This window comes from Emydura macquarii, unplaced genomic scaffold, assembly GCF_026122565.2.
Source record: "Emydura macquarii macquarii isolate MOO-44397 ecotype Brisbane River unplaced genomic scaffold, CSIRO-AGI_Emac_v2 contig_2422, whole genome shotgun sequence".
Taxonomy (NCBI): domain Eukaryota; kingdom Metazoa; phylum Chordata; order Testudines; family Chelidae; genus Emydura; species Emydura macquarii.
In genome coordinates this window covers 7,676,227-7,689,473 of record NW_027132559.1, presented here as the reverse complement: position 1 = coordinate 7,689,473, position 13,247 = coordinate 7,676,227, and the positions used below count along the sequence as shown (strand labels likewise).

Below are 13,247 nucleotides of genomic sequence, written 5' to 3'. Positions count from 1 at the left end.
AGGAGGTTGCCCAGGTAGTGTGAGTGAGAATTAACAGTCATGGCAGGTGGTATACAGAGACACAGCATTGTGCGAGCAGGACAGAGTGCTTCTCTCAGTCCAGAGATGGAGGAAACTAGGCTAGATGAAATGCACCAAAATTTGCAAGGAAAGATTTAAGGTTTAGGTAAGGGAAAATATGCATATTGAACTTTATTCTTTCAACCTTTTCTGCATGCAATGTATCTTTGTGTAAAAGAATAAGTAAAGCTTTGTTTGCAAGAAGCTGTATTTGAGTGACTAAGGAGTTACTGTTATAGGCTCTTGAGGAAAGGTTTTATAGATAACATTCATTGGAGGCTGATCTAGTTGACATAGTTGGGAAACAGGGTGGCTGCAGCCCATAAATCCAGTCCCAGAGTGGTTGGACCATGTGGTTTCATCCAGAGTGAGGTGCATGAAGCCAGACCTGTTAACCAAGGGAGAGGGACCACAAGGGGTCTAAGGCATGGCTTACTTGGTAACTGACACCAGACAGTGGTACTGCTGTCACTGAAGTTCAAAGGGAAGGTTGCCAGTAAAGTCTGCTGGAGCAAGACTGAGCTCAAAGGAAGCAGAGCTTCAACTCTGAGAAATTATCAGACACAGGTCAATGAAATAAGGTGGGCAGGACACAAGCTGTGTAATTATTAAGTACAGGAGTTCACTTTGTAAAGGCTAATAACACCAGTTATCTCCCTTTTTAATTTTACATCACTTTTCCTTATTGCTATGTTTCCTGGATTTACATGCTGTCATTTGGGACTGTGTATTCGTAATAGAATTTTTAATGGCATTTGACTCTGATCCCAGGATGGTGGTAGTGACTAAACCTCCTGGGACCATCTGACAAAGGTGAGGTTTTCCCCTTACTTCTCCTAAGGCCTCTGTACTAATCTTCCCCTGAGGCAGCTGAATGATGACTGTGCCCTCTGGGATTCTTCTCTTTTTTTTTTACTGCTACCTCCTGTACATCCTCATTCAGGCACTGCTTTGTGGTTACCTTTCCTCTGGGTAGGAGACTGGAATCTTGACAGAGCTGTAGCTTCAGTGTAGCAGAAAGGATCATGGAAGAGTACTACTTATTAGCCCTAAATGTCAATTTTGCAGTCCTTCCAGCATCTGACAGTCCAGTTAATCCAACTCTGTAGCTAACCTTGAATTTCTCTATGGCAGCAACTTGTTGCTAGACCACAGGCTTGCAATATTTCTTAAACAACAAAACCAAAACTGGAGAGCTCCCAAGGCAAAAGTTTCCTGGAAGCGTCCTCAAATTAAATTCTGAAGGGTTCTCTTCTAAGCCTTTTAACAGAAATACCAGGATGGGTTGTGAATTTGAAATTCCCCATAATTTATTTAGATGCCAAAGGTCATGTCAAAGTCCCACATGAGAGATTCTTGAAGAAGGTAAGATGTCATGGGACAAGAGGCAAAGTATTGTCATGACTCAAAAACTGGCTAGGAGCCAGAAAAGAAACGGTAGGATTTAAATGATCTAGTCTTGTTATGGCAAAAGATTAACAGCAGGGTTCCAAGAGACTCAGTATTAGGACCTGCATTGTATAATATATTTATTAATGATCTTGGAAGAGGTGGGGGGTTGAGTATTGAGGTAGCGCAAATTCCAGATGACAAGATTATTTAGGTTAGTCAGGAACAGAGGTGACTGAGAAACTTCAGAGAGATGTAAACAAGCTAGATCAATGGGCAATACAATGGCAAATGAAATTCAATGTCAATAAATGCAAAATAATGCATGTTCTGGGAAAAATTTAAACTAGTCAGATACTTTACAGGTTTCTAAATTAACTTAAACAATTCAGGAAAAAGGCCTGGTTGTCATGGTAGACAGCTTAATGAAGACCTCTGCTCAATTTGCAGCTTTATACTCTGGTCAAAAAAAGCAAATAAGGTGATAAATGGCACAAAATAATTCTGAATAAAATAATGAATAGTATAGAGTTTGTAGATCAGGAATGTCTGTTTTGTCTCATAAAACAGAACAAAGTGACTTTAGTCTGCAGAAGAGGAGAATGAGGGGGGATTTGATAACAGCCTTTAACTACCTGAAAGGGGGTTCCAGGGAGGATGGAGCTAGGCTGTTCTCAGTGGTGGCAGATGACAGAACAAGGAGCAACGGTCTCAAGTTGCAGTGGGGGAAGTCTAGGTTGGACATTAGGAAAACGTTTTTCACTAGGAGGGTGGTGAAGCACTGGAATGGGTTACCTAGGGAGGTGGTGGAATCTCCATCTTTGGAGGTTTTTAAGCTGCAGCTTGACAAAGCCCTGGCTGGGATGATATAGCTGAGGTTAGTCCTGCTTTGAGCAGGGGGTTGGACTAGATGACCTCCTGAGGTCCCTTCCAACTCTGATTCTATGATTCTACTTTAGTGGGAAATTCAAAACCAATAGAAAGAAATAATTTATAATAAAACGTGTATTTGTGAAAGTCACTGAGGCCAAGAATGTAAGAGTCAAAAAGGCATTGGACATATATATGAATATCAAGATTGATAAATAATACATTTTGTGGAAGTGATATTAAAGCTCTTGCTTCAGGGTGTAAGAAAATGTCTAACTATTACAGATCAGGATGAAACCTCATGTGGGGGTAGATTATCAGACTTGCCCATTGTAGGATTGTCATACCTACTCTAAAGCATAAAAACATATTGCCCAGCTCTAGCTGGTCACTGTAAGAGGCAGGAAGCTAGACTAAAATGGATTTCAGGTCTGATCCAGTATGACAATCATATGTTCCTGTTTAATGCTTTTTATAGAACTAAATACTATAGTCCAAGACTGTACAATATATGGAATAAGTGGCAGTAAATGGTCATTTAAAGATACTACACACAAACTAATGGTAGTACTATTAATTACAATTTCTTGACAATGGTTGTCATTTGAAAAGATACCTCTAGTGTGGTCATTTTTTGTTATTTCAAATACCATAGTGTAATAACTCTTCATAAAGATTGTGTTTTCAATGGCAACCACCTTACTGTTTAACAATTTTATACTCTGGTTTTAGAGCTGTTTGAATGTTTCCTGATCTATCCTTGTTTTGAAATCCTGTTTACATTCTATAGAGAAGTATTCAGATTCAAAATTCTGTGTTCGGGGGAAGGGGGAAGTCTTTTGTGAAATGTGAACATTATATTTTGTTTTGTGCACATAGGGAACAGAATCCTCCACTATGTCTAGGCTCATCCAGCCTTCATGCATTAGCGCTGTGCTGTTTACACTGTCCTAGTGACATTATGCAACACTTAAGTAGCATACCTGTTACTGGTAATCTTTGCTGAAGATGCATATAGAATCAGGTCTTTTCCAACTCTTGGAACTTAAATACTAACCCAACAATTCCATGCATGCTGTGTATTGATTAGAGTATGGAACCACTGAACAGCTGATTTCTGGAAAGATCGGTCATACAGATCCTTTTCCTTTGTTTAGCTTCTAGAGAGCTGCCTCCAAGAAATAAGATATTTGTGGAAAGCAGCAGTTTTTCTTACAAGAGCATTTTTCTATTTCATATTAAAAGAAAATGAATAATCTTGTTTGAGGAATCTCACAGGCTCACAATATTTGTTTTGGTACATTATATTTTTCCAAATAGAGATCAATTACTAAATGAATGAAATGTTCATCCCTTTCCCCATTTTCCTATGGTCTCCATTGCTAGGTGGCTGAAATGATTAATGGGATATGTTGGGTTAAATGGCTTATGTTTTGGTACTCAAATTGTAGAAGCAGCTTTGAGCAAAGCTTTTAGTCTGAGTACCAGATTGGAAGATATTTTGAAGGCAGCTGATTGGACTAGCACTTCCATTTCCCTCAATTTACCCATAAATCAATTGAATGGTTTTTCTACAGTAATTTTTCATATGGCTTCAACTTGGGTAATGAACATCCCTGTCTTGGAGTAAAATTGTGACTTTCCTAGATCTCGTTGGAAAGAACAACAAGATTTATGAAAGGAACAGAGGTAAATGTATTACATTTCCCCTATTCTCCTGTATTTGTTCTTCTACCTGTTCTTTTTTCTCTCTACCCTGCTCCCACCCTAGAAGTCCTAAGATACCCAGCTAAACTTAATTTGCCGCATATGACAGTTGGTATTTTCTAGTACAGGTAGATTCTGTTGTGTTCAGTCATATCTGAGTGATTGATACAAAGAAGATGGCAGTAATCTGAAAGAAGTTAGTAGTGAGTAGATCAATTAACAGTATAACCTAAGTACATTACAATAGTTATGAACATTTGACTCTTAGCTTGCTGGATATCAAAGTGCATTTCTGCCATAAAAAGTAACTTTGTACAAATTATATTGTAGCTACCAGATGCAGAAATAGGAACAATCAAGAGAAGTAGATAAAGAGTGGATTGCAGTTACTAGCCTGGAAGTGAGAAAGTTCACATTATAAATGGGTTTGCAGCATTGCCCCTTGTCCAGTAACTACATTAAACAAACATCCTGTTTCCCTATGTTCCTTGAGGCAAATAAAACCAAATAAAAAAAAGTTTACTTCTTTACTTCCTATGTTTAGTTTTCAGTTTCAACTGATCTACTTACTCTAATCACAAATAAGTTTAGGTTAGTGCCTCAGCTCTAATGCTAGTTAATTACTTCATCTCTAGCCTTGAAAGTTGAATTGATTTTTTTTCCTTGCATGCACGTGCACACACTGCACAGTAAATTCAAAACAAATTACTTTGCTCAGTTGCAGGGTTTTTTCTGGTCTTATAAATTCCTGGATGAAACAGTGGGCACAATCCCAGAATCTGAATTTAAATAAAATTCTCAGTGTCAAAACTCCCACTGAACTCAAAGTGAGACCTGCAGGACTGAGCCCAGTATTAAACATGGTGGTAGATTAATTCTATTTATGTAAATTTTGAACATCTCCTGAATCTATATGACAATATTAGAAAATGGACTTGGTTCTTGTACAACAGAGGTGTCCTAGAGTTTTGGAAAAGACCTGTTTCAGTGTGCTGTATAAGAGCTAGGTGGTGGTATTATTACTACTATTACTGCTAGTTGGATGATGAAGGTATCTTGGATTTTAAAAGAATGTTATAGTACTTGTCTCAGTTTCTGGTAACTGCAGCTATATTCCTCATCCATGGTCCCTTACGGCAACCCATTTAAGGTTTCCAACTCCTAGCTTACACAGGAGAGGTGATGAGACCCATGTCTCTCTCCTTTCTAACCAAGAGTTTTAGTCTGCCCAGCTCTCTGCCTTATCCTGTGGTATCGCCAGCAAGCCAGTCTGTCTAAAGACCAGTACCTGTGCTTTGCTTTCTCTGAGGGCTGTGCACAGTATATTGCTAAAGTTACAACTTACCACACAGCTCTTTCTAAGCAAGCACATTTATTCTTAAGGTAAAAGGATTTCAGAGAAAAAATATAAAAACAGATTTAAACACACACTAAACATACCAGGAATCACCTATCAATCTTATGGGGCCTAGTAGGCCGAAGTCTTTTCAACCTTTCCTTGCGGGTTGAGGCCCCTCTTCAACAGAAGGTCATATCCATTTGCTGGGTCACAAAGAAGGCCTTGTGTCAGTTCAATCTCATCCTTTTCTGCCAACAACCCTTTCTTTGTTTCTTTGAGCAGGTCTACGCTAGAAGCGCTATATTGGTGTAGCTGGACTGCTGCAGCATGTCTGGTGAAGACCCTGTATGTTGACAGGAGAGCATCTCCCTCTGACAGCACCAGTGTGGACAGCATTTAGGTCACTGTAACTTGCGTTGCTCAGAGAGGTGTCGTCTTCACATCACTGAGAGCTGGTTTACCCTTACCGCACGATTCGGCGGCAGTCAACGGGAGTTACGCAAACTACTGCTCTGCTTCCCTTCTGCACACTGTTTACACTGTGCTGAGCTGACGGGAACAGCGTTCCCGTCGACACAGTGCTACGTTACTTGAGGGGGTGGATTTAGTCAGTCGACTTCCTGATCGATTGAGCAGGTCTCACTGAACACTCAATCGATCCTGAAAGATCGATCTGGCGGCGGTGATTTTGCCACCGTCAGTATAAACGTATCCTCAGTGACTAAGTTAGATCAACTTCAGTGGTAGTGTAGACCCGCCATTAGTCCTTGGAAAACCCAGCTTGAACAAGTATATCCAAACCGCTCCAGGGAGTGGTACCTCTGTAGAGTTGTTTAGTCTCAGTGATTTGCCTTAATCACCACACAGTGTCTTTAGTTCCTGAAGGAGATGTAATAACTCTTCCCATGGAGTAGAACGCAATCGGACATAAACCATTCATAGATTTAATAAAATATGGTCCTCAAAGATACTGCATGCGATTGCAGTATCTGTTACAGTACTTTATAATTGAAACATATTTAACAATATACAGTCAAGCATATAGGCTGGTGTATTTGTGATTCTTCTTAATGTGAATTAAATGTATAGTATAGCATCGCTTTGGAGAATTTAGCATTTTAGGACTGATCCTGAAATCCTGATATGCCAGTAATTTTCACATAAGTCATCAGAAAATGATTATGCTAGTGTGCTATTAACATAGAAAAATGTAATTTTAAATGGATTTGATCAGCAAAGAGGTACTATGTAGCATATTCTGGGTGTTTGTGCCTGTATATAATATGAAAGGAATTCTATTTTCTATATTCACAACAGTTAATATAGGCCCTTTTTTAAATGTTCAGGCATCTCAATTTTTAAGTGAACAGTGTATTTTTATTGAATATATCTTAGCTCATTGATTTTACAATTTCAGAGCTTAGTTCAGCTCTTCTGTGTACGCAGAATGAATGGCCAGTATCCATGTTGCACATTTTGTTTCAAAACAAAGATATTTAATTCTATTTGTTGCTGCATACATTTTGAAGGTGGGTTAGATCTGCTTTGGATGTGTCCTTCTCTCTCTCTCACCAATTCCTTGATAGTTGTTTGTTTTTTGTGTTTTTTTGTTTTTAAAAACCTAAGCAATACTTACACAAGAATATTAAATCAAAACACCAAAATCAAGTAGTCATTCCTGGGAATATTATTGGTGCTGCTCTAATTCATTCATGGCAGGACAGGTAAACCCTGCCAGATGTTTTTGAATAAAGGTTCTCCTATAATTGCAAGTTCTTCTCCTAGGTCTTGATCCAAACCCTATTGAAATCACTGGGAGTCTATTAACTTCAATGGAGATTGGATCAGGCCTTTGGGCACTCATCCAATTAATACATATCATTGGAAAGATTGTTGATTTAAGTGATTACCCCCATACATTTAAAAGGCGATTTTCATAAATTATGTTTAAGAAACGCTGTAGGTGAAATCCTGGCCTCACTGAAATCAATGTTAAAAGTCCCATTGACCTCCATTGAGTTGGGGTTTCACCAATGTATGGATATGAAAGTAAAACAAAATCACTATATCTTGAAACCAGTTGTTTCTCTTGAGGATGCACACTTTGTAAGACTTTTTTTTAAATTGATGCATGCCTATTTAATTTTCTTAATCTTCTAAAGCAATTTCCCAGCCTTGTATCAAAAGGTTAGTTTGTACTTTTCAGTAATTATCACCTGGGGTGCCACCTTCAAACACTGAAGGAAATAAACAGGTGGAGTTAATTAGCTTCAAATTATTTATATGTTCATTATATTTCTTGCAATGGATTTGAATTTTTTTCAGTAGTAGAAGAGGGAATAGTTCATGGCCATCTGTAGTCTCAAAATGGTTTTATAGTCCCTGGATAATTCTCAGAGTTTTCAATGGATAGTATTTTATAAAGTGCTTGATTACTATATTGTAAGCAGTGGTGTCCTTCATAAGTAATCAATGTTCATCCAGGGTTAGAGATTTTAAATGTAGAAATGTCTTAAGACTGAATCCTACACGAGGCATAAGGTCCTAGGAAAGGTGGAGAGACAAAGGCAACTTTAAACCATCTTTGTGGCTTCGTAATTCTGGGGCTGGCACAATTTAAAGCAGCTCTGGGGCTATTCTAATTTGTATTTGGCTACCAAAAGCCCAAAGGGGCCATTTTGGCACTCCAGAAATTCCTAGCTGCATTGCCACAATGATCACTGCTCCTCCTTTTTCCCTGAACCACCTCCTTTGTCAGGGACTGCAAAGCAAGTGTCACAGGATGTTTTGTTGGCAGGAGCCTTGCACCATGGGTTACACTGTCAGAAGCAAGCCTACCCAGGAGATAAATCAAGCCTGGAGTATACTTTGAGCTGAAAAATGGGTGTACATGCAAAAGTGATGTAACTGGCACAGATTTTCAACTGAGTGTGAAAAATAATATGCAAGTTCAATTCAGAAGGGCCAGAAACAGTAGCGGGTTGGGGAAAAGAAACTAAGAAGGGTCTAAGATTAATCATAGCAAGGGCTTGCTTTTTCTTATACCCTACTCTTGTTTGCTTTTCCTGATACATTATCCTTCTACCTTCTCAGCATATAAATTACGCTCATTTGACACACCCAGTGTGAATGCCAAATGAGTGCACTTTTCCACATACACCTGTTTCTCCAACCAACCGTATGCCAGCATTTTTGTGTCCCTGTGGAATCTGCACTGTATTGAAAAGTAAAGTAAGCTATAACACAGGAAAAAAAAATCAGAAGTATATATTAGCCATATAAATAGAAAGTCCTAAAACTGTGGTTTACACACAGATTGTAAGACTTTTGGGCGTAGTAGCAAGTTAACTGTTAGCAATACATGGTAAAATTTTAACTGGCAGTTGTCAGCATTCCAAACCTCCCTCTACTAAGCAATTAAACCAGAGTAATCTCTAGAAGACTGCATGCAAAGGTACCCTCTGGAATATTAGTTTTTAATAAGATGTTTTAAAAATAGTAACTAAAATGTATTTGATAATAGAAATAACACTTGTGGTACTGTGTCTTGGGATTAACTCACAAGCTCAGTTTTAGTTTCACTTCCATGTACAACTGGCTGAAAATTGAAAATGTCATCAACATTTGAAATGTTGATGAAAATTTGCATTGAAATCTCATTTTGAAAAATTCAACCACCTTTGTTCCATGGATGTCTGATAGTAAACATATTTTTAAAGGTTAAAACATAGAGCAAAGTTTTTAACATGTTAAATATGACAGCTATTATATATATATATATATAGAGAAGCTCGTATATTACCTTATAAATTTCCCCCCTCCACCTTATTTCTGTGAAGGACACCTAAGATATTTCCTTTTCTTAAAATGCTCAAGGAATGTTAGAACAGATTTGAATAAACATTCCAAGTTAAGTTCCATAGGACACAATGGGTGTTACCAACCATCCAGTGATTTGGTTAAATAGAGAGCCATTAAGGGAATATTTGGTATCATTTAGAGATTATGGCCTAGTCAAACTCCTATTGATCTGGCCCTATGATACTAAATAGCAAGGGCTAGATATTAATGTTTTTAGAAAATCTAGTAACGGAGCCTCTATGGATAAAAGTAATTTCAAGACAGCTATCTTCTGGGGCTAAGTCCTCAGCTGGTGTAAACTGGTGTAACAATTTGCAAAGAAAATGATTAGGATAGAATTGTCAGATTATAGAGCAGGGTAATGATTTTGATGTTTTGTCTTAGGAGAGTTAAAAGTTTACAGTATTCTAGAACTGATTGATATGGCTAGTAATCAAGTATGGCTAGCAGCAAGGGATGTTCTTGTGGTTGAGACTGAAGCTTATAAGCATAGTATACAGAACAAGCACTATATTCTAGATGGAGCTTCATGGACTGACTTTTTCACCTACTGTGAGACACCACGGTTTCTTGGTGAAGGAACACTGATGAAATTGTAGATAGTTCAGTATAAATATCCAGAGTTCTTTATATCCCTTCTCCTTTATATCCTATGTGTGATTATCGCTAAGGCAAGAATCCTAAGCCATTTTGTTTTCACTTAAAATGGTGGGAGGAACTATTTTTCACTGTACAAAGAGGGTGTGATTTCAAAGGTACTCAGCATTGGCCAAACTTCCATTGACTTCAGTGGAAGCAGACTTAGGCCAGTCCTGTCAGTACACCTAATAATTTTTAAAATAGTTTTCGAAGTTCATTTATATATAAAAGCATCTGAATAACCTAATTAGGTAAAATCTTGGTTCTATTGAAATCAGTGGCAAAACTCCCATTTACTTCTGCGTTTTACCCACAGTCAGAGTTGACATGGTGAATCCACCATTAAGTATAGTAGTGTCTAAAGTACAGTTTTAGAGAGTGTCCTTGTATAGATTGAATTGTATAGATTGAATATGGTATCTCCATAATGGCTCAGCAGATGGGTTTGCATGGATTTACTCCAGAGAACATAATGTTTACTTTGCTTAAATGGACATTTATATGATAGTTCAAAAGGACACAGAACGGGCAATCATATTTATTTAAGATCGATGTACATATTTCCTTGGGATACCATTACGGCTGGTGCCACCACAGTGTTACAGATTTATATACACAGAGGTATTTTTAAAATGCATGTTCTGGTGCTTTTAAAAGCAAATTGTAGGAATAGAATTTGAACCTGACCTATACATTTCCTAACTCAGGTCAGCTGCATCCAGATTCCTGGCCTTATTTAACTTCTTCTCCACACAGTATGGTTGGCATTGGCCACTGCCAGAACTAGATGGCCTACTGGGTCTAACCTACTATGGTCATTATGCTCTTATCTATCCATATTTGTATTCCTGCCCATCTGCCGCATAAAATAGATTGGCAAAAATCAAGCTCCTATTGGACTTTGTGGACTCTCTGGCTTGCCTCCCTTTTGGAGTTATAGAAAGCACTGCATGGGAATAGGTCTTTTTTTTTTTTTTTTTTTTTTTTTTTTTTTAGAATGGAGAAGAAGAGAATGGAGGATGCTGATTATGGTGGGAAAATGTATCAAATAGAAAATGCCGCAAAACCTTTCTACAGGTTGTCAGTCTCTCAGTTTTCTAATTTCCTCTGGAAGTTTGTTCCCACAGTTGGATTTCCTCAACCGAGTATGCTTTGTTCCTGACTCTCATGTCATTCTGAGCTTTGTGACCTGCATTGTCCCAGAGGAGTGCAGCTGTGTTGGCAGTTTGTATATGGAAATATAATCTCTAATGTAGCTGGGACTTGACCCACTAATTTCTTTTGAGGATTTGGACCACAGTCTAAAACTGGCAATGGAAGCAGACTGTAAGAGCCTGGAGCACAGGCTTTCTGGCTCAAGGTTCTTTAGCATCTTTGTTCGTTTTGGTGATTTTAGGCCTGTGGTGTAAATAACCCTTTTTTCTCTCTGCTTGGTGCCCTTCCTCTGCAGCATGGGGCACAGGTCACTTGCTGGTTTAAACTAGATTGCTCTATAACTTGAAGTCTGTAAATCATGATTTGAGGATTATCAGCCAGAGATTATGGATCTGTTGCAGAAGTGGGTGGCTGAGATTCTGTAGCATGTGATGTGCAGGAGTCAGACTAAGACCAGAAGGAATCATTGTGATCATCTAAAGTCTGAGTGATCTAATTTTGTGCATTGGAACATGATATAGAAAGACCAGCAATAAAGAGTATGAGCAAAACAATAATACAAATTATGTGTTTCATGTTATAATGAAACTAAAGCAAACAAACAATCATTTAAAACTGTTAATTGTGTGAACAAGCTTAACTGGAATGTGGTTCATTTTTTTCCCCTTCGGCATGAGCTCACTGTAAACATACACAGGAATTACTAGGTGACTGATGAGACCTCCCTGCTAAGAGTTGTGCAGCATTAATGTTTCCTTTTACTCTCTTATGATCTATACAGCACAGTGTTTCTTTTGCTGCAAAACATTTTCCAGAAACAATATGTGAAACCTACTTCATCTCAGAAAAATTAAATTAAAACCTCTTTCAATAGACTTACATTATTAAGCCCAGTTATTTTACGACATACCTTAGTGGTATGTAAACTATTTCTATTTATACAAAATGCTCCCTTCAGAGGGAAGCAATTATAGAATATTCTTCAAAGGACTAGGGTGAGATTTTCAAAGGCCCAAAGAGAAAGGGTTAAGTGTTCAGTTCTCCTGTGTGCCTTTGAAGGGAATTGGATACCTAACACCCACTTCGTTGTGCCTTTGAAACTCTCCTGTTATGTGCCTAAAACCAGATGTGGTATTGTGTACCTAGTTTGTGTGCGCTCCTAGGCCTTGTCTACGCTGGTGGCAGTGTGTAGGGTATGTGTAGCTACACCCCATGGTGAAAAGCAGGCTGCAGTGCATCATGCATCAGTGAAAGGCACTGGCAGGGGAAAGTAGCCTGCTTTGCATCGTGGCATGTAGCTACACATCAAACCACTAATTTACTGCAGAATTAAAGTTTTTTGCATCATATGAGTCACTCTCATACCCATTACCCATCTGTAAGTGAGACTTTTGCTCGGTCCTGCTCAGTTTAAAAGAGTGAGAGAGACTTCTATCAGGCTTTTCTCTCTAGAGGTCCTTCATCTTTGGAATTTTCCCCTCTCCCCCTGGTCTTTTCACCACTGCCACTCCAGGCCTAAATGGCCAGAATTTGCTGGCCTTTAGGATCTTGTGCCAAGTCTATTCATGGCTTGGGCTTTTGGTAAGACCCGAGAGGTGTGGGGGCTTGAGGCCTTTGGGATAGAATTAGATGTTCTGTTCTTTTTTTGACAGACAGTATTTTTGTGTGTGTGGAGTGAGATCTGTTGCTGACTTGTTTTTTGGATGGACTGCAGTTTGAATAATTGTTATATCCCCAAGAGCCGATGGATATGTGCTTTTAATGTGTGTAAATGAACATAAATAAAAGTAGATATCCAGCCTGAGTCTGCAAAACAAGTATTTCCCGCTGATTTTTTTTTCCTGGAGATATCAGTCACTTTGGTTTGCTCTTGCAAACAAATATACATGCTTATCTTTGTTCACACAAATAGTCCCATTGATTGCTGTGAAATTATTTGCGTGTAATGTTAAATGTGTGCCTAAGGGTTTGTAGGATTGGGGTCTTTGTATCTGCATTGTTGCCAACCTAAACATTCAAACAGCATGAGAACAGCTTAAAAATCATGGAGATTTAGAATTAAACCTTGGGTTCTCTTTACTAGCCTTGTGGGTTTTCATTCTTTAGGGTTCACTTAGGTGATATTTTCAAGCTTTTTCTACACAACCGTGAGGGCTAATGGTTCAAAGCTTAGATTGTCTAACTATTGGGGACTTACTTTAAGACATTTTGATTCCAGGGTACTGTG

General features: G+C 38.4%; 1 protein-coding gene across 7 annotated transcripts in view; it reads left to right on the top strand.

Moving 5' to 3' along the window:
• RBMS3 (RNA binding motif single stranded interacting protein 3) overlaps window positions 1-13,247 on the top strand; it is an 864,086-nt gene that overhangs the window by 59,918 nt on the left and 790,921 nt on the right. The window lies entirely within an intron of this gene.